The sequence below is a fragment of the Narcine bancroftii genome, chromosome 1 (genome assembly GCF_036971445.1).
Source record: "Narcine bancroftii isolate sNarBan1 chromosome 1, sNarBan1.hap1, whole genome shotgun sequence".
Lineage (NCBI taxonomy): Eukaryota > Metazoa > Chordata > Chondrichthyes > Torpediniformes > Narcinidae > Narcine > Narcine bancroftii.
In genome coordinates, this window is record NC_091469.1 from 99,092,696 (window position 1) to 99,113,380 (window position 20,685).

Genomic DNA, 20,685 nt, shown 5'->3' on the forward strand with positions numbered 1-20,685 from the left:
CCTCCCCCCATTAATGATAATTTCACCTGTCTAGAACAGTTCTTCTCTTCTTGGACCCCCTCAGTAAGTTTCCTGCTCTTGACCTTGACATTAACCATCAGCAATTCTCCATCCCACTCACCCACTCTACCCTCATTACCCCCAAATGCACTGCTCTCCAACTCATTCAGCACAAACCTCAACATTACCATCAACCCAGGTGAGGCAGATTATGATGCGTTGCTGTGCGAACAAACACACTCAAACCACAAAGGCTGTACTACAGGCTTTAATTAGCGTAAAACTTGCACTCAAGGTTCAGTATCCCTTCAGACTCCATGTGCTCTACTGCCTATACAAGGGTCGGTGTCAGCCTTTATATGGGGCCGGTGATTGGCAGGAAGTAGGTGGAGCCAGCCTCCCAGGTTACCTCCTTGTAGTTACAGTGGGTTGCTCTCTGCAGTAGGCAGGTAGGAATGCAGACGGGCGCAGGCAGTCACAGACAGTCCAGTGGTTGTATCACCACACAGAGCTTTACGTGCACATCATCCAAACTGATCTCCAGCATTCGGTGTAGCCAGTGTGGCCTCCTCTACATCGGTGAGACCAAACGCAGATTGAGTGACCACTTCACCAAACTCCTGCAGTCTGACTGCAGTCTCAGCTTGAAATCACAGTTGCTAACCAATTCAATTCTCTTCATCATTCAAGATTCAAGATTCAATTTATTGTCATTGTAATAAAACAGTGTCATATGACATGAAATTGTTTTTCCCTGCTGTAAGGCAGATAGATTCGCCATTGGCAGAAATTGCCTGAAGCGTCTCTTTAACACAGTGAAAGAGAAAAATAAGAGAGTTCCCCAGAGACACCGAGTGTCCATAGATTCACCTCCACCATTTCTGCAGCCTCTGTAGCCACCCAGAGTTCAGTGCAAACTATTGGCAACCCAAGCTCCAGATCCGAACTTCCGACATGGTTAGGAACCCTTCAGTGCCCCTTCGCATCCCAGTTCGGATACCTGGTCAACCCCTTCAGCAGTCTTGAGCCAGTCTCCAGCAGTCTGCAACCCTGCGCGAGTCCCCCAACAGCAGTTTCTAGCAACCCACAGCCTCCATGGATTCCTCGCCTCGAGTCGCCAGCAGCCCGCCGCGTGCATTGGTCTTTCAGCCACAGGAGCCCCATCACTGGTCCGCAGCTGTACTCACTGTCCTGTGGGTTGTCTCCTCTGCTTCTCTTTCTCAGCCAGGGGATGGTCTCCCCATTTTCTGATGCCCTGTGCCACTCCTCCACTCCCCTGGAGTCTTCAACCCCTTGTAACTGCTGCTGATCAGAGGTGCCACCATCTTGTGTGCAGTCCCCGCGGTTGTGGGATTTTAAATAAAACTGCTATCGGTTCTTTTAATGAGCCACTCAAAGCCTTTGCGGAGTTGACAGCAGTTGACTGGGCGGGACACTGTGGGACCACTGTATCTCGGCTCCTCACTCCCCATGGGTCCACACTAGCGACAGATCTGCCATTACAATGGCTCTGGCAGAACCACCATCTTTCATTAATTCCCACAATGGTCTGCCTGTCCTCAGCCTTATCCACTGTCAGGGTGAGGCCAGGCATAAACCTGAAGAGCACACATCATATTCCTCCGGGACATCCTTAAATCTAATGACATGAATGTTGAAGCACCCATAAATTGGAGGAATAACCTCCAACCACTCTCCAATTGAATGGCATTAACATCGACTTCTCTGGCTTCTGCTAACCTACTCCCTATTCTCCCACCCCCCTCTGTTTTCTTTCCACCCGCTTCCCTCTCCATTCACAGGGACATCTTCCCTTCCCCCATTTGCTGGTGTGCCTTCCCTCCATTATCCACCTAATACCTCCTACCTGTGGGACTGTACTCCTTCCCTGCCCCTCCACTTGCCTACGTTTTGCTCATGCCTTGATGAAAGACTCAAGCATGAAATGTTGGATATGTATCTTTATCTTGGCTGTATAAAGTACACTGCCTGATCTTCTGAGTTTCTCCAGCATTGTGTTTTTAACTTGAGATCACGGTGTCTGCAGACATCTGTGTTTTACAATGTGAATATTGATTTTTCAAGTTTTCAGGAACCCCCGCCCCAAATGGTTTTTAGTTTCCATCTCTTTTTGAACCACTCCCATTCTGACTTTCCTCTCTTAAACCCCCCCCTTCCTCTTCCTCTCCCTCTTCTTGCCTCTCAACCTTTTCTACTTTCTGTCCAATACCCTGCCACCTCTTAGCCCCTCCCATAGTTTTTCCACTGCTTGATGAAGTTGATGTCTCCTCTTCCCACTTTCATCTCAATAAAGGTTCTGAGCCCTAAATGTTGCCTAACCACGTCCACCCATGGATACTGCTTGACCCTCTGAGTTCCTCCAGCAGCCCAGTGTTTCTGTATGTTTTGGCTTTCTCGAAGGCTCCATTCAGTCTACTTGATATTAGTCTTCTCTCCTTGGATCAACTCCTGTAGCAAATATTCAAGTGTAACACGAAAGTGACTGTAGTAAAAAAAACACAGTAATGCTGGCGGAACTCAGCCGGACTCATAGGGTCCATAACAGGTAAAGAGATAATACCAACGTTTTGGGCTTGAGCCCTTCCTCAAGGTAGAAGAAAACAGCAGGCAGACATCTCAATAAAGACTGAGAGAGAAAGGTGGAAGAATGGGGGGAAGGTGAGGGGAGAAGTCCAGACCAACAGACAAAAGATGTTAATTAGATATGATAAGATGAAAGGTGAGTATTGATTTTGGCTCTGTGAAAGGAGGCAGAGAGGAAAGTGGGGAGGAGAGGGAGAGAGAGAGAGAGAGAGAGAGAGAGAAGGCCCATTTTAAAAAGAAAAAAATTGAAACTGTAAAGGTGGATATTCTCTGCCCTCACATCACTGAACCTATTTCCATAAATCATCTGCGCATGGCTCCAAGTCGCCGAATCCTCAAGCTGGCCAGAGGTGGAGTGGAGTGCTCCATCTCACTCCATAAATGTACTTCTGCTGCAAGCGGCTGGCTAGGGGATGGGCTGATGACATCACAATGATGCCATCAGTCCACGACCCAGGATCCAGTCATTGTAGCAGTAATACCATATTAAGTACTGGAGGTTGGAGCCCCTCAGTGTGCCGGGGTGCAGTGCCGGGCAGAAGAAGGATCAATCACTCTGCATTTCCCAGAGTGGTTCCAGTTGCATGGGGGGATTATGGGTAACAAAGATGGCCATTTCTCACCATGTACGCATGCTGTCATGTTGACAGGATACGTTCGCTGTCATGTTGACCTCCATCAACTCCGGAGGACACAACAAGGGATCGCTCTTCATAAAAGCAACACTGCAGCAGCCTTTTAGGCCTTCTCTGTAAAAAGGTAAGAACACATTTTTCTCCACCGATAGAGCCAGCCTCAAAGTGGTGCCCCTTCATAAAAACACCAGAGGAAAGGAGACAGGGGATGAAGATAGAGTGGGGGTGTGAATATAATGGAAACTGGAGGTCGATGCGAATGCCATTTGGTTGGAGGGTGCTGAGATGGAAGATGAGGTGTTGTTCCTTCAATTTGTGGGTGGTTCAAATACTGATCAAGTGGCATGGTTAGCACAACACCCTTACAGCATCAGTGACCGAGACTGGAGTTCGAATCCCACGCTGTCCGTAAGGAGTTTGTATGTTCTCCCTGTGTCTGTGAGTGTTTTCCCTGGGGACTCTGGTTTCATCCTACTCTTCCAAACACACCGGGGGGGGGGGGGGGGGGGGGGTGTAGTTTAATTGGGCAGCAGGATAGTGAGCTGAAATGGTCTGTTATTGTGCTGTATGTCTAAATTTAAATTTATTCAAGTTGTATTCAAGTACTGATCAAAGAAACAGCATGTGGCCATTAACAGCTATTCTTCCCACAGTGTCACTAACCTGAGCTCCTGTAGATTGTACCGCCCCCCATTCAACTTCAAGTTCAAGTTTTTTTATCATCCGATTGTACCAGTACAACCTGACAAAACAGCATTCTCTGGTCCACAGTGCAAAACAGTGCAAACTTGCATACAGCCATAAAACACATGTAAATGATGCATGTACACATTGTATGTATAAATATTATTAACAAATAGTAGAGTGTTGGAGAGTAATTTTAGAAGTTGAACAATCATTCAGTGTTCTCACTGCCCATGGGAAGAGGCTGTTCCTCAACCTGGTGGCTCTGGCCCTGATACTCCTGTATCTCTTTCCCAATGGGAGTAGCTGGAAGATGCTGCATGCAGACTGGTAGGGATCCTCACTGATTTTGCATGTCTTCTTTAAACAACCATCCTGGTAAATCACTGGGTGAGGGGGAGGAGGGACACCTCAGTGATCCTCTCTGCCTCTTTTATGGTATTGTGGATTGACCTCTGATCCAATGCTCTACCACAACCACAACACCCTGTGATGCAGGTGGCCAAGGTGCTCTCTCTCTCGAGAGAGCTTCTGTAGAATGTTGACAGAATGGCGGCTGGTAGCCTTAACCATCTCAGTCTTCTAAGGAAGCCCAGTTGCTGTTGTGCCTTCTTGACAAGTGAAGAGATGTGTGTCCACGATAGGTCACTTAAGGTTGGCCATAATAACACCACAGATTTCATATCCTATCCCAAGCTGCAAATCACTCAAAATGTCACCTACTAATACTTGTACATTGAGTGGATGGGGACAGAATTTTTAGATCAATGTTGATCAGAACTTGACCAATTTTTTTTTATAATTCCACATTGAGCAATGCTACTGAGAGTGGAGAAGCAACTACATGGATAATGGAAAAATAATTTTGACTTTAGAGTTATTTGGCAGACAAGAAAACCTCTTGAAGAGACTTAAGTATTTAACAGTGCCCAAAAAAACCCTCTATAGTGCTGTCCACAACATACTGAGACAGATTCACCATAAATTCAATATTCACAGGATGAGAGGTGTGATGGGCAGCCAACCTACAGCAAGGTCCCACAGCAGCAATGAGTGTATAAGCAGATGAAGTTAAATAAGAACATCTCCAGAGGAAAAAGACACAAAAATACTGGAGAAACTCGGCAAATCATGCAGCATTCATAGGAATTAAAAGACAGTCGAAGTGTTGGGCCTGAGCTCTCCATCGGGGTTGCCTGTGGATGGCTCTTGTTCAACAATGACTGCCTCTTACTTCCAATGAATACTGTATGGCCTGCCGAGTTTCTCCAGCACTTTTGAGTATTGAATGATTAAATAAGCAGATGACCTTTTAATTGTGTAAATAAAGGTTAGAGAACTGGGAAGACACATTTGTCCTTCAAATAGAAAACACATGATATTTTATGACACCGTAGAGTGCAGACAGAGCCTTGGTTAAACATTTCCTCTACAAAACAAGATTCCATCTGCACCACTCCTTTCTTACTCACTTAAAGTGCCACTCAGCATTATACTCAGGTTTCAGGTTTCTGAGAATACAAGAATTCCCACCGAGTCAAGACTTTCGCCCAGAAACTCCAGATTCGTGCTGAAAGACTTACTAGGGGCCTTTTGATATTTAGGGCAGTTTCACAGATCTTTTGGGTGTGGCTCTGAATTCTTTCTCCCTTGATTTCACTTTGAACTTGATAGTATTGCAGCAGTTAAGTGCGTTCATTGCTCAAGTCATTACCAAAGGGATCCTTGACACCCAGGTGATGGACGGCATACTTTCTGTTGAACAGTCCATCTCAGTGTTTGGCCCTGCCCCTACAGTCAAGTCTTTGGAATCAAGGAAAGCTGATGAGAATTTCAGAATGCTTGCTGGGAGTTGTTAAAGTCTGCTTCATCAAAATAAAACAGTAAAGGATTCAGCAGTTAAAGCAACACGATTGTTGATGTTAAAATAAACATTGCTCCTTGAAAATGTGTCCTTGGTATATCATTAAACAGGAAAATATACACATGCTGGGATTGTAGTGCAATGCACAAAAGTGCCGGAGAGACACAGCAGGTAATGCAGCACCTATACAAACCAAAGGGCCTGGCGAGGTATGCCGAAGGCCTCAGGCCTGAAACTGGTTACCCTTTACTTCCAATAGATGCTATGACCTGCTGAGCCTTTCCAGCACTTTTGTGCATTGCACTGGATATATTGTTGTCAACTTCATTACTTGTAGGTGAAATTATGATCAGTGAAATCTTTGTGGTTTATTGATTCGATTAAAGATGAGGGAGATTAATTCATTGGAGCTTTAATTTTGAAGCAGATACAAGGTTTGTAGCTTACCAAATAGGAGAGTGCCCCCTTGAAGACTCACAAAGTAACGTGCTGAGCCACAAGAGCAATCATTTTTGCCTGAACCCCCACCCCCTTGCTGGGAATTTAATTGCATCCAATAGGTTGGCTGTTGAAATCTTCTTTTTCACTTCAGAGTTTATTATTCCATTAGGTTCAACGGAAAGCAAAGCCAAGAATGTTATAAACCAGACAATGGATTTGATCTGAATGGATGGATGAAAATGAACTCCAAGAGCAGAAATGAGCAGTGCACTGCTTGGGGTCGTGGTTTGCATGCCATTGGAATTAGTTGGTTGATTTGTAATGTATCATGGGGTTCTTGGAGTGCAATATTAAGTACACGTTAAACAAATACACACACAGGTGTCTCTGCTCAGTGGGTCAACAGAATGAAGGCCATCATCCTCGACTACAAGGGGATGGCCACAACTGCTTTGGGGAATTAAATTACTGTTTTTCTGATCACGGATCTGATTTCAATGGGAAGTGATATTGTTGCTTGGCAAGTCAGGCAGCATCCATGGAGAGAGAAACAAAGTCAAGGGTTCAGTCAGATTGAACCTTTTCCTCACCTACCACTCCACCAGCCTCCGCACCTAACATATTCTGTGCACCACCAGACACATCTTTCCCTTCCATATCTTCTCTGCTCTATATAGGGATCACTCCCTCTGCAACTTCCTTGTTCATTCATCCCTCCCCACTCTTCGAGTTTTCAAACTGTACTTCTAAGTTAAACAACACTTTATGTGAATCTGCAGGGGTAATTCACTGCATCTGGTGCCCCAGTAGCCCCAGGGAGACTGGACGTAGACTGGGAGATCGCTTCATTGAGCAACTTCACTATGTCCACTGCAACAGCAAAGTCCGCCCAGGAGCCAACCATTTTAATTCCACACCTCATTTCAACTAACATGTTTGTCCATGACCTCATGTACTGCCAAACCAAGGCCACCTGCAAAATGGAGGAATGATACCTAGTATTCTGTCTCTCAGCAGTCTCCAACCAGATGGCATCAATATTGACATTTCCAATTTCTGTTAACCTCTCCCCTGGTCACTCTCTTTTTCTACCCATCTGTCTCCTTTCCTCCAGCCCCCCATTCCCTTGCCTTCCCCCCTACCAGAGAGCTACCCATCTTAACCCTCTGTTCTCTCCCGTCTCTTCTCAGCTTTTTCTTCTACTGTCTTGCCTGTATTCACCTGTTACCATGTCCTCTTCCACCTTCCTCTCTCCTCTTCACCTCCTCTCTCGCCCTCCTTTTCATTCAGGCATCAACCTGTTTTTGCAGATTCCCGAGGAAGGGCTGAGGTTCAAAACACTGACTGCCTTCTACTTCCTATGGATGCTGAGTTCCTCCAGCACTTTTGTGTACTGCTAAAGAAGCAAGAACTTGATTTAGCAGCTGAGAATATTGTAGATCACTTCATGTAAAACTGGTTACTTTGATTTAGGGTAATTACTTCTGTAAAGAGGGAAAATATAATGTAAGATACTGTGCAAAATTCCACAGAGCAATGGAATGTCTGGGTGATTGATTGTTCTGGCAGACAGAGTTTGAAAATGATAGATTGGACAAGGTACTGTCCTGGTTTTTTTCTCAAGCAACTGAGTCACAGAAAACAACTCTGGAGGCTGGCTTTCAAAGTGTTACCCTCCTCACACTGAGAGATGAAGAGGTGGGCCCCATGAAAGAGGTGCAGAGAATGCAAGATAACTATTGAGAATGAAGAGAAGGTCAAGAATGATACCCTCCTGAAATGGACTTGAATTCACAACTACACCAAGACAGTATGAATTGACTAGATTAGATTACGATTTAGATTTATTGTCAGAGGGTATATGTGACATCACATACAATTCTGAGAATCTTTTTCCTGCAGCTGAGGCAGAATTACCATCTATTTGTATTGCAAAAAAAAACTGTACTCAACATACACATGTAAACAAACCGACTGTACAATACAGAGAGAAAAACACCCAATAAAGTGCACAAGTAAGAGTCCTTAAATGAGTCCCCTGATTGAGTTTGTTGTTGAGGAGTCTGATGGTGGAGGGGTAGCAGCTGTTCCAGAACCTGGTGGTGTGAGTCATGTGGCACCTGTACCTCTTTCCCCTGACAGTAGCAGTGAGAACAGAGCATGATGTTTGCTACTGCTCTCTGATGGCCGCGCTCCCTGTAGATGTTCTCGATGGTGAGGAAGTTCTTGCCTGTTTGTCCTCGGCTGTGTCCACTTCCTTTTGTAGTGCTTTACGCTCAGGAGTATTGGTGTCAGCATACCAGAATGTGATGTAGCCGGTCAGCACACTTTCCACCACACTTCTGTAGAAATTTGCTAAGGTTTCAGATATCATACAAACCTCTGCAAACAAAGACACTTTATGTGAATCTGCAGGGGTCATTCACTGCATCTGGTGCCCCAGTAGTAGCCTTCTCTACATCAGGGAGACTGGACGTAGACTGGGAGATCGCTTCATTGAGCAACTTCACTATGTCCACTGCAACAACAAAGTCCTCCCAGGAGCCAACCATTTTAATTCCATACCTTATTTCAACTGACATTTTTGTCCATGGCCTCATGTACTCCCAAGGCCACCTGCAAAATGATGCCAACTTCACACACATTTGTCTGTTGAAGCCTCTCTACAATGGCCGAAGAAAAAACATAAATTGAATTTCAAAATTATGCGGCTTCATAAAATCAAGTTTGAACTCCATGATCAAATACTAAAAATGTAAATATTTCTTAATCATGCAAATACATGATTGTCATTAGCTCAGTATCGTGAACACAATTCAGACATATCACATAAACCACCCTTCCCTCTACTGATTTGATCTAAACCTCCTGATGCTTGAAAAACAACCAATATATTAAAAACTCAACCCACCTGTCACATTCTCATTTCTCTCCTCCCCTTGGGAGGAAGATTCATAATTGTGAAATTAGGCCTCACCAAATTCAAGGACAATTGTTTTCTCGCTACAATCAAACTCCTAAACGAACCTCACTTTCGTAAAATAATAGAACCATAAAACATTACAGCACAGAAGCAGGCCAGACCTTTTTTTTCCCTGACCCACTGACCTGCACCCAGTCCATTGCCCTCCATACCTCTTCCATTCATGTACCTGTCCAAATTCTTCTTAAATGTTAAAATTGAGCCCGCATTCACCACTTCAGCTGGCACCTTGTTCCACATTCCCAAAACTTTCTGTGTGAAGAAGTTCCCACTCATGTTCCCCCAAACCATTCCCCTTTCACTCTTAACTCATGTCCTCTGCTTTGTATCTCACCTACCCTCAATGGAAAAAGCCTACCGACATTTATTCTGTTTATCCCCCTCATAATTTGAAACACCTCTATCAAATCTCCCCTCATTCTTCTATGCTCCAGGGAATAAAGTCCTAACCTGTTTAACCTTTGCCTGTAACTCAGTTCCTGAAGTCCAAGCAACATCCTAGTAAATCTTCTCTGCATTCTTTCTATCTTATTAATATCTTTTCTGAAGTTAGGTGACCAAAACTGCACACAATACTCCAAATTTGGCCTCACCAGTGTATTATACAATTTTACCATAACTTCCCAACTCCTATACTCAATTCTTTGATTTATGTAGGCCAATATACCAAAAGCTCTCTTTACAACTCTATCCACCTGTGATGCCACTTTCAGGGAATTAGGTATCTGCATTCCTAGATGCCTCTCACACTCCTAACATTGGCCATACATGTCCTTTCTTGGTTTGTCCTTCTAAAATGCAACATCTCACACTTGTCTGCATAAAATTCCATCTGCCATTTTTTAGCCGATTTTTCCATTTGATCCAATTCTGTCTGCAACCGTCTTTGCTGTCCACAATGCCTCCAAACTTAGTGTCATCTGCAATCTTGCTTATCCAATTTACCACATTATCTAGATGATTGATATAAATAACAAACAATGAACCCAGCACTGATCCCTGAGGAACACCATGAGTCACAAGCCTCCAGTATGAGAAGCAATCATCCACCACTACTCTCTAGCTTATCCTGTCCAGCCATTGTCGAATCCAGTTCACTACTTCACTTTGAATACCTAGCGTCTGAACGTTCCTGACTATCCTCCCATGCGGGACCTTGTCAAAAACCTTATAAAGTCCATGTAGACAATATCCACAGCCTTTCCTTTTTCAACTTTCCTGGTAACCTCCTTGAAAATCTCTCTGAGATTGTTTAAATGTGACCTACCATGATCAAAGTCATCTTGACTATCCCTAATCAGTTTTTGGTTATCCAAATAATTGCATATCTAATCTCCTAGAACACCTTCCAATAATTTAACTACTACTGAGATCAGGCTCACCAGCCTATAACTTCCAGGGACTTCTTCTTCCAAACCAGATCCAAGGTTCCCTCTGTCTGTTAACCTTGCCTTTAATCCTGATAGGAACATACAAACTCAAAATTTCACCTTTGAAGGTCCTCCACTTACCTCACACATCCTTCCCCAAAAAACTACTTATCCCCACCCACATATTCTCGATCCTTTCTCATTTCCTCAAAATTACCCTTACTCCAATTTAGGACCTCAACCCGAGGACCAGACCTTTCCTTCTCCATAAATAACTCAAAGCTAATGGCATTATGATCTCTTGAGAACACAGGCCTGGTCTATTTTGATCAGCAAACCCACCATCTGAAAAATCAGCCTTGTGAATCTTTATTGCGCTTTCTTTGATAAGTAATCTTTTTAAACATTTTTAAAATCTAAGACATACAGCACAAAACTAGGCTCTTCCTGCCCAAGAGCCCGTGCCACCAAATTTCACCCAATTAACCTATAAACCCACTAGTATTTGAAAGGTGGAAGGAAACTGGAGCATCTGGGGGATGCCCACGCAGATATGGGGAGAATGTACAAACTCCTTATAGATAGCATGGGATTTAAACCCAGGTCATTGGCACTGTAAAAGACTGTTACCTGTTTTAGGCAAGGAGACCACAGCTCAATGTAAACTCTCAGTGTAATTGTCACCTCAGCATTGTATAATTATAGTAAGACATCTTTCCTCCTTCTCATAATAAAGGGCCACACACATTTGCCTTCCTGAATGCTGGGGGACCTGCTTGTTCGCTGGTGTCTAAGGACTTTGAAACTTAGTATTTCCCAATCTAATTTAATGAACACACTGCTCTTGTGTTTTGTGCACCAAAATGAAAGACTTCATATTATTTTTCAATAGCCATATTGTTGCCCATTCACTCAGCTTTTCAATGCCCTTTACATCCTCCTCCCTACTCACAATCTCACCTGGTTTGCATCTTCAGAAGGTCCTGTTTTTGAATTGTATGTTCCACATTACTTTATGCATTCTTTGTATTCAGTTTAGTTTCCCATTGTATTATCAACCATACATTTGTCATAATCCTCTTTGATATGTGATATCATTCAAAAGGGTTACCATTTGCTTGGCATGCCTTCAGCAATGATTACATCACCTCACTTTGTAAATTCCTTGGGGTGATAACACTAGCTTTCAGAACACATTTGCTGTTGAATCTCAGCAGCACCAAACATACCCAGAGTTTGCATCGATTCCCTGGTATATATTTGATTTTAATATGTTTAAGGAGTTAAAACTCTGTAGCTATGTAACAATGGACCATAACCACATCAGATTGTGTGGTGGCAATATTATTACTTGGAGTTAGGAGTTGAATCTTTGCCAAATACTTGTGTTCTGCATCAAAGGCCACAACTCATGAAGAACACAGGATCCATACACACTTAGTCAACAAATTACAGTATCTATTACTGTACTGAATATCAAATCAGAAGCCTCATGTTACAATGATCCGTGTGTTGAATTGCATCAGTCATCTTCTGCCATCCTAGTGTTTGTAAATGAACAGACGATAGGGTCAAATTAAATTTTCACCACAATTTGCTGCAGATCTATACGCATAGAACACACCTGCCCTTTTCTGACTTCACTGGGAAGGAATCTTGGACAAGAGTCTGCTACACCTCTCACCATGCTCCCAAAGGATGAAATCTGAAAATTGTTCCCCTTCACCATAAATATAAAATATAAAACAGTTCCTTAACAGCAGTATAGTCTGCAGCAGAAAGTGGGTTCAGTGAAGTCATCTGTTTGAGGATTACTGGTATTTAACACACAGCTTAAACATGAAGGCATGGCGTCAAGCCCAGCTATTGGAGAAACGGACAGAGAGAGACCTTGTACCATAGTGTGTTGGGAATGAAGACTTGTCCATGGTACTGAGAGCAGAGAGAGTGAAGAATTGTCCATGGTACTCCATCAAGTCAAGACAAGTTTATTGTCATCTGATTGCACAAGTACAACCCGATGAAACAGCGTTCTCCAGTCATTGGTTCAAAATATGCAGACACACAACCAAACACAACACACATACAGAAAAATAATACATATGCAGGACAAGCATTCATACATAAAAATACATAAATAAATATTGTTTTGTAAATATGAGAGTTTCAGATGGTTAGTGTGAGCAGGTCCTTTGGTCGTTCAGCACTCTCACTGCCCATGGGAAGAAGCTGTTCCTCAGCCTGGTTGTGCTGGCTTGGATACTCCTGTATCTCTTTCCCGATGGGACCAGCTGAAAGATGCTGTGCACAGGGTAGAAGGGATCTTCAATTGATTTTGTGTGCCTTCTTCAGACAACAATCCTGAAAGATCATGTCGATGGAAGGGGGGGTGGGGAGGGAAACTCCAGTGATCCTCTCTGCCACTCTTATGGCCCTGTGGATAGACCTCCAATCCATTTCTCTGCAGCAATTATACCACACTGTGATGTAGCTGGCCAGGTCATTCTTGATAGACATGCTATAGAAGGCTGACATGATGGAGGCCGGTAGCCTTGCCCACTTCAGTCCTCGCAGGAAGTGCAGTCATCATTGTGCCTGCTGACAAGTGAGGAGATGTTGGGTGTCCATGATAGGACACTGGTTAAGTGAACTCCAAGGAACAGGGTGCTCTGTGCTACAGAGTTATTGATGTGTAATGGAGGGTGGTCATTCCTGGTCCTCCTGAAGTCCAGAATCATCTTCTCCGACTTATCCACGTTGAGACTCAGGTTGTTATTCTTGCACAATTTCACGAGATCATTGTTGTTGATGAGGCCGACTACTGTTGTGTCATCTGCAAACCTGATGACTCTTGGAGCTGGATCTGGATATGATGCTGGAGTCATTGGACAGTAGCATGAACAGGAGTGGCTGAGCACACAGCCCTGAGGTGCACCAGTGCTCACCATGACAGTACTTGATGTTCTGCTACTGTGGTCTTTCAGTTAGGAAGTCCAGCATCCAGTTACAGAGAGGGGTGTTGAGCCCAAGTGAGGACAGCTTCCCCTTCAGCCTCTGGGAAATGATCATATCCATACACCATAAGCTAAGCTTTGTCCATTGCTTAAAGTTTATGATGAATGATAACCAGTCCTTAGTACTGGGTGTGCTGTGTTCCACTCTACAGAGTTTACAAGCATTGAGGATATTCTGTTGTTATGGGTGTAGTGGGAGTGACATTTGTAACATTGCTGAAGGCATGCCAAGCAAATGGTAATCCTTTTAAATGATATCATATCAAAGAACATTAGGACAAGTGTACGCTTCCTCATTGCTGTCTGTACCCTTCTTGGTATTCATTTTAGTTTCCTATTGAAGGGTACAGATGGCAATGAGGAAGCGTACAGGAGGGCAATAGATCAGCTAGTTAAGTAGTGTCACAACAACAACCTTGCACTCAAAGTTAGCAAAACCAAGCAGCTGTTGTGGATTTTAGTAGTGGGATATCAGGAGAATACAAACCAGTCCTCTTCGAGGGGTCAGTTGTAGAAAGTTTCTCCCAGTGCTGCTTTGCATCCCTGGGTTGAGAGTGGTATGTGGTTTTGGGAGATATGAATCTCCTTAGTGATACCTAAGAAACAGGAAAGAAAGATAAATCTAGTAGAGCAAGGACAGACAGCTGAGACCTGATGCCTGTGATTTCTGCAGCAAATAGAAGGAGCAGTTGGTGTCAACATCTCTGAAGATCTATCCTGGGATCTTCATGTCAATGGAATCACAAAGAAGGCTCATCAGTGGCTGTACCTCATGAGGAATTTGAGTCACCAAAGACTCTTGAAAATTTCTACAGGTGTAGAGTGAAGAACATTCTGACTGGTTGCATCACTGAGATGTCAATGCAGAAGACAAGAAAAAACTCCAAATAGTTGTTAACTCGGCCAGCGCCATCACAGGCATCAGTCTTCACTCCATCAAGGACATCTTCAAGAGGCGGTATCTTAAGAAAGCAGCTTCTATCCTCAAAGACCCTCACCACCCAGGCCATGGCTGCTTCACACTGCTACCATTGGGAAGGAGGTACAAGACCTAAAGATGAACACCCAGCGGGACAAAAATAACTTCTTTCCCTCTGCCGTCTGATTTCTGAATGTACAATGAACCATAGACACTTCCTCATTTTCTCTTATTTTTGCATTAATTTATCTATTTTTAAATGTAATTTATAGCAATATTTGCACCTGTCTTCTTTGGCTTGGCTTCGCGGACGAAGATTTATGGAGGGGGTAAAAGTCCACGTCAGCTGCAGGCTCGTTTGTGGCTGACAAGTCCGATGTGGGACAGGCAGACACGGTTGCAGCGGCTGCAGGGGAAAATTGGTTGGTTGGGGTTGGGTGTTGGGTTTTCCTTTGCCTTTTGTCAGTGAGGTGGGCTCTGCGGTCTTCTTCAAAGGAGGTTGCTGCCCGCCAAACTGTGAGGCGCCAAGATGCACGGTTTGAGGCGATATCAGCCCACTGGCGGTGGTCAATGTGGCAGGCACCAAGAGATTTCGTTAGGCAGTCCTTGTACCTTTTCTTTGGTGCACCTCTGTCACGGTGGCCAGTGGAGAGCTCGCCATATAACACGATCTTGGGAAGGCGATGGTCCTCCATTCTGGAGACGTGACCCATCCAGCGCAGCTGGATCTTCAGCAGCGTGGACTCGATGCTGTCGACCTCTGCCATCTCGAGTACTTTGACGTTAGGGATGAAAGCGCTCCAATGGATGTTGAGGATGGAGCGGAGACAACGCTGGTGGAAGCGTTCTAGGAGCCGTAGGTGATGCCGGTAGAGGACCCATGATTCGGAGCCGAACAGGAGTGTGGGTATGACAACGGCTCTGTATACGCTTATCTTTGTGAGGTTTTTCAGTTGGTTGTTTTTCCAGACTCTTTTGTGTCGTCTTCCAAAGGCGCTATTTGCCTTGGCGAGTCTGTTGTCTATCTCATTGTCGATCCTTGCATCTGATGAAATGGTGCAGCCGAGATAGGTAAACTGGTTGACCGTTTTGAGTTTTGTGTGCCCGATGGAGATGTGGGGGGGCTGGTAGTCATGGTGGGGAGCTGGCTGATGGAGGACCTCAGTTTTCTTCAGGCTGACTTCCAGGCCAAACATTTTGGCAGTTTCCGCAAAGCAGGACGTCAAGCGCTGAAGAGCTGGCTCTGAATGGGCAACTAAAGCGGCATCGTCTGCAAAGAGTAGTTCACGAACAAGTTTCTCTTGTGTCTTGGTGTGAGCTTGCAGGCGCCTCAGATTGAAGAGACTGCCATCCGTGCGGTAATGCTGCCACAAAACACCGAATTTTGTGATACGTTCATGACAATTAATTCTCATTTTGGTTCTCTTTTACTGGCTTAGCTGGGATAGAAAGTTTAATCAATTTACCATAGTGCTCAGGGAATAAATGCATGCCATTTCATTGAGGATGATCTCACTTTTTAAAATGATGTCCCTATCTGCCTTTGTCAACTCCTACAAGATGTGAGATTTTCTGCTATTGCTGCTTTGAATCCCTGGGTTGAGAGTGCTATGTGGTTCTGGGAGATGTGAATCTCTTCAGTGATACCTGAGGAACAGGGAAGAAAGATGAGGTCTAGTAGAACAAGGACAGGCAGCTGAGACCTGCTGCCAGTGATCGCTGCAGCAAATAGAAGGTGGAGGGCATCTCCTTAGGGTTGAAGTAACCACTGACATATGTTTTCTGAGCTCGGGGAACAGTTAGGGTTCTTAAGGGTGCCTATTTCAAAGGACAAACAGAAAGATGTCCAGGTCCTTGAGAGAGCATACAATATTGTAGATTGTATTGTGAGAGATTATGTTATATTTTTGTTTTAAAAGGAAACAAACACTTCAAAACAGATCTCATTTAAAATGCCAGAGCTCTGCTCATGTCAGACAGTCCAGGCTTTGGGTGCCTTTGCAAAAACTTTGAAGAGTGCCTATAAGGACTTCACAAGTAGGTGTTAATTGGGACATGCTGTGGAGTAATGGATTATTGTTTTGGAAAGCAACAGATGAATGAACTCGGAAGATTAGGTCCAGAGCCACAGTCTATCTGACTGAAGTTGGCTGCTCTAAGAGGGTCATGTGGTTTTCTCTGAGAGAGAGAGAAGAGAGAGAGAGAGAGAGAGAGAGAGAGAGAGAGAGAGAGAGAGAGAGAGAGAGAGATAGAGAGAGAGAGAGAGAGAGAATTCAGTTCTACAGTTCAGCAGCAGCAGCAGAGACTGGAACAGGACAAGCTGGCAAGCTTGTGGAAAAACCCTATTTTGAAGATTGTTTGTGAGTTCTTAGTTCAGCCTGGTCAAAGTCCTTGTGGTCTATACAAGATGGCTGAATGTATAATGTTTCACTTGAAATAATGGAAACAGAAGAGGAACTCTGTGGTGCCCTGAAAGAAAGAGGTTATCATCTGGAAAACCCTGATGGGACAAGTTTCTTCAGCAAGACACTGAAGTGGCTGATCGGAAGGGATCAGCTGTGAGTGTCCAATGAGAAACAAATCTCTCTCAAAAAACTGACAAGAACCTTCCTGAGTGGTAACCATTTACTTTTCAAGCATTGGCCTGGTGAAATTCATAAATGTTAAATTCTGTGCACAGTATAAGAATTGCTTGCAACCAGTGAACTTGGAGGAGTGAGAAGTAAGATTGGACTGTGAATCAAATAACTTTTCTGAACTTGTATATACATTACATACATGAGAGCTTAGAATTAGAAGGGGGTTAAGTTAGGTTAAGTAAGTTAATAATAATAAGTTAATGTTTGATCCTGTTTTCATGTTTAAAGATAATTAAAAGCATCTTTTGTTTAAGTAACCATTTGTCTCGGTGAATATCTCTTGATGCTGGGTTTGTGGGTCCTCTGGGCTCATAACAGTATCATGTTTCATATATTTTATTACAATACTGAAGAACAACATTCCACCTATCGAGTTTATGCCAGTTCTCAAAGCAATTAACTCTATTTACATTCTTTCTTCACACATGCCCTCTAACACTCTACAGATTCACCCACCAACTATTTTGGTTAATAGTAGCCAAGTCTTTGGGATTCCAGAACATCCACGTAGTCACACAGAGAACATGCAAACTCCACACTGACAGGTGGAGGTTAGGATTAAACTTGGGTCTCTGAAACAGTGAGGCAGCAGCACGGTGCTATGCATGTATGATAATGATGAAGTCATGGGTTTGTGGAATTTGTTGCCACATGTAGCTCTGGAGGCCCGATAATTGGGGGAGTTTAAGGAGGAGATTGATAGGTATCTAATTAACCAGGGTATCAAGGGATATGAGGAAAAGGCCAGAAATTGGAACTAGATATGATAATGGTTTAGCTCAGGGTGGAGTTGTGGAGTAGTCTTGATGCGCCGAATGGCCTACTTCTGTTTCTTGATCTTGTGATGACGATGAGCTTTTTGGCATATATATTGTACAATGCATATATGCACCAGAATTCTTACTTGCTGCAGCCAAACTAATGTACACTTCCCGAGTGTACATTAAATTAGAAAATGATCCTAATTTTTAAAAAAAATCAGTTACAATAAGGTGACCTTACAATAATGCAGATAGGTGCTTTATGGTGTCAGAACAGTCCCCGATTAGTGCACCAAGGGGAGGTTCAAGAGCCTGATAAACGTTGGCAAGAAAGGGTTCTTGAACCTATAGGTGATGGTTTTCAGGCTTCTGCAGAGAGAATAGGTTGTGACCAGAGTGATGGGAGTCCTTTATGATGTTAGCTGCCTTCACATCAATACCTGCTATGTATGGAAGGTCGGAGCCTGTGATGGACCTGGCTCTGCATGCTATCTTTAGTGTTTCTGGGCACTCGGGTTACCAAATCAGGCCGTGATGCAACCAGTCAGTATTCTTCCCGAGTGCACCTGTAGAAGTTTGATGGAGTCTAAGATGACAGCCCAAATCTGCTCAGACTTTTTGATGTTGATGCACCTTCTTGACAGTTGCTTTGATGTGCTGTCCAGGAAAGGTCTTTGAAATATGACAATAAATAGAAGCAAGAATCTCTTTCACCATTTAATTGTTGGTGCCTTATCTTGTACCTCAGTGACACTCTCCTCATTCATTCCATTTCCTTTAAATACAAAAATCAATTACTCTTTAATGTACTGATTGGGTATCCATGACCCCTTTGGTTAGACAACTCCAAAGATCCAAAAACCTATCAATAGCTGGACTTGTTTCTGGTTAAAGGTTCATCTGGTTCAATGATGATTGGAGGTGATTAGTGATTAAATAGATAATTAGATGAAAAGGCTTTCATCATAACCCAATAACTATTAGAAAAGAAGTCTCAATCTCTTAGTATCCCTGAATAGTAGCAAAGGACTTGCCTGGTCAAGCATTGGCCTCAGGAGCACATAATCATCTTTCCATGTTCAAGTAGTGTCATGTGCCTCTATCATCTGGCAGGACATACTGATACAGCACATCTTCACATGAGCCATATATCTGGACGACATGGCAATGCAAAGTAAATATTTCAACAGCAATAGTTGTGTGATATGTATCCAGTGGTTTCACCTTGCTAACCTCCTGTCCAATTTAATATTCATCTCTCTGTCACCTGCTGAGCATACAATATGCCAGATGTGAATGTGCAATGTTTGGCAACTGGCCTACACATCAATGCCAGTACAATAGGAGTTATTGGCTCTTCCTTGATGCCTCTTGAGGTTCATTGGCCTCTCCTTCTGATATATCATTTACAGTAGGCACGGAGCCCTGAGGAACAGAGAAGCATCAGTGACACCTTCCTTTGAGTAGTAAATAACTGAGATAAAAATTCCATCCTGTCTTTGCAATATTAAAACTGAGAGTCATTCGATCTGATTAGAGTATTCAACACACGGCTCCCCCGCCCAATGAAATACAGAATTCGATCTTTTATTTATTCCATGCATGCACCAAGGTTATCCAAGGCAAAGCTGGAAACTTCTGCATCAGAAAAGACTTAGGATATCACAGCAATGGAATGTGACATAAAGTCACAGAATTTTACAGCACTGAAACAAGCCCTCCGACCCAACTTTCCCATGCCGATAAAACTGTCTAACTAAGCTAGTCCCACGAGCCTGTGTTTGGCCCACATGACTCTGAACTTTTCCTATCCATGTACCTGTATAAATATCTCTTAAACATTAGAATTACACCCACCTTTCCAATTCCACCAGCAACTTGTTCCATATAGGATAAAACCCTTGGTTCCTGGAACATATGGGGATTGGTAAATGTTGGAAAAGTGAATTTTCCGGTTGTTTGAAGTTGTGTACTGTATGATTGGCGAATTAATGGCAAGGCGCACCAATTTTAAACTTCCGTATTTTTTACCTATTGATTGTCAGCTTTTTTTTGCCATTTGCTTTAAACTGCTGGTTGCCTGAATTCCAGATAACAGGCATTTTTACGGTACTGACCATTCTCTTACGGTATTTGAAAAGGTTGCCCTTCAGTTCCCTTTAAATCCTTCCCCTTTCACCTTAAACCTGTGCCTTCCGGTTTTAGACTGGCAAAAGGATTACAAATAGTTGTATTTACGTGATCTTTGCTTTTATATATCTAGTAAAGACTTGACAGGCTGCTTAGGCATTAGGACAGAGACGAACCTATAAACCTTCAGCTCAGGTGAAAGAGTGCGATATATTACATCAAACAATACAGCACAGGATAGACCCTCAACCCTCCCCATATCTGTGCTGAACAATCCCATTCACCTGTTCCCTGCCTGTCCATGTCTATCTAAAAGCCTCTTGAAAATTAGTATTGTTTCTGCTTCTACCACCTCCCCAGGCAACACATTCCAGACTTGAACCACTCTCTGTGAAAAGCTTCCCTTATAACTGTTTAAACTTTTCCCTTCCCACCTTAAACCTATTGTTGGGCGGTATCGGTAGCCCCAATAATGACACAGACAGAAAGACTGAGGGGAACGATAGGCTTTATTGTACTAGAGACTGCTAGCCCAGGTTCAGGCTAGGAAAATGAGCGGGAAGGAGAGGGGATTCGACCTTTATGGCCCGGGGTCACATGGGCAGGACTGAGGGAGGAGCCAAGGCAGGAAGACACCCAGA

The 20,685-nt window shown here is 43.6% G+C and overlaps 2 long non-coding RNA genes across 2 annotated transcripts; one reads left to right on the forward strand and one right to left on the reverse strand.

The window, feature by feature from the left end:
- Positions 1-252: 252 nt before the first annotated feature.
- Positions 253-2,982, reverse strand: LOC138740930 (uncharacterized). The gene is made up of 2 exons (XR_011343215.1): positions 2,885-2,982; positions 253-571 (listed from the first exon to the last, which is right to left on the reverse strand). It is a non-coding gene; the product is annotated as an uncharacterized lncRNA (long non-coding RNA).
- Positions 2,983-3,073: 91 nt separating this feature from the next.
- Positions 3,074-6,602, forward strand: LOC138740895 (uncharacterized). Its single transcript, XR_011343207.1, has 2 exons — positions 3,074-3,363; positions 6,398-6,602. It is a non-coding gene; the product is annotated as an uncharacterized lncRNA (long non-coding RNA).
- Positions 6,603-20,685: the final 14,083 nt, after the last annotated feature.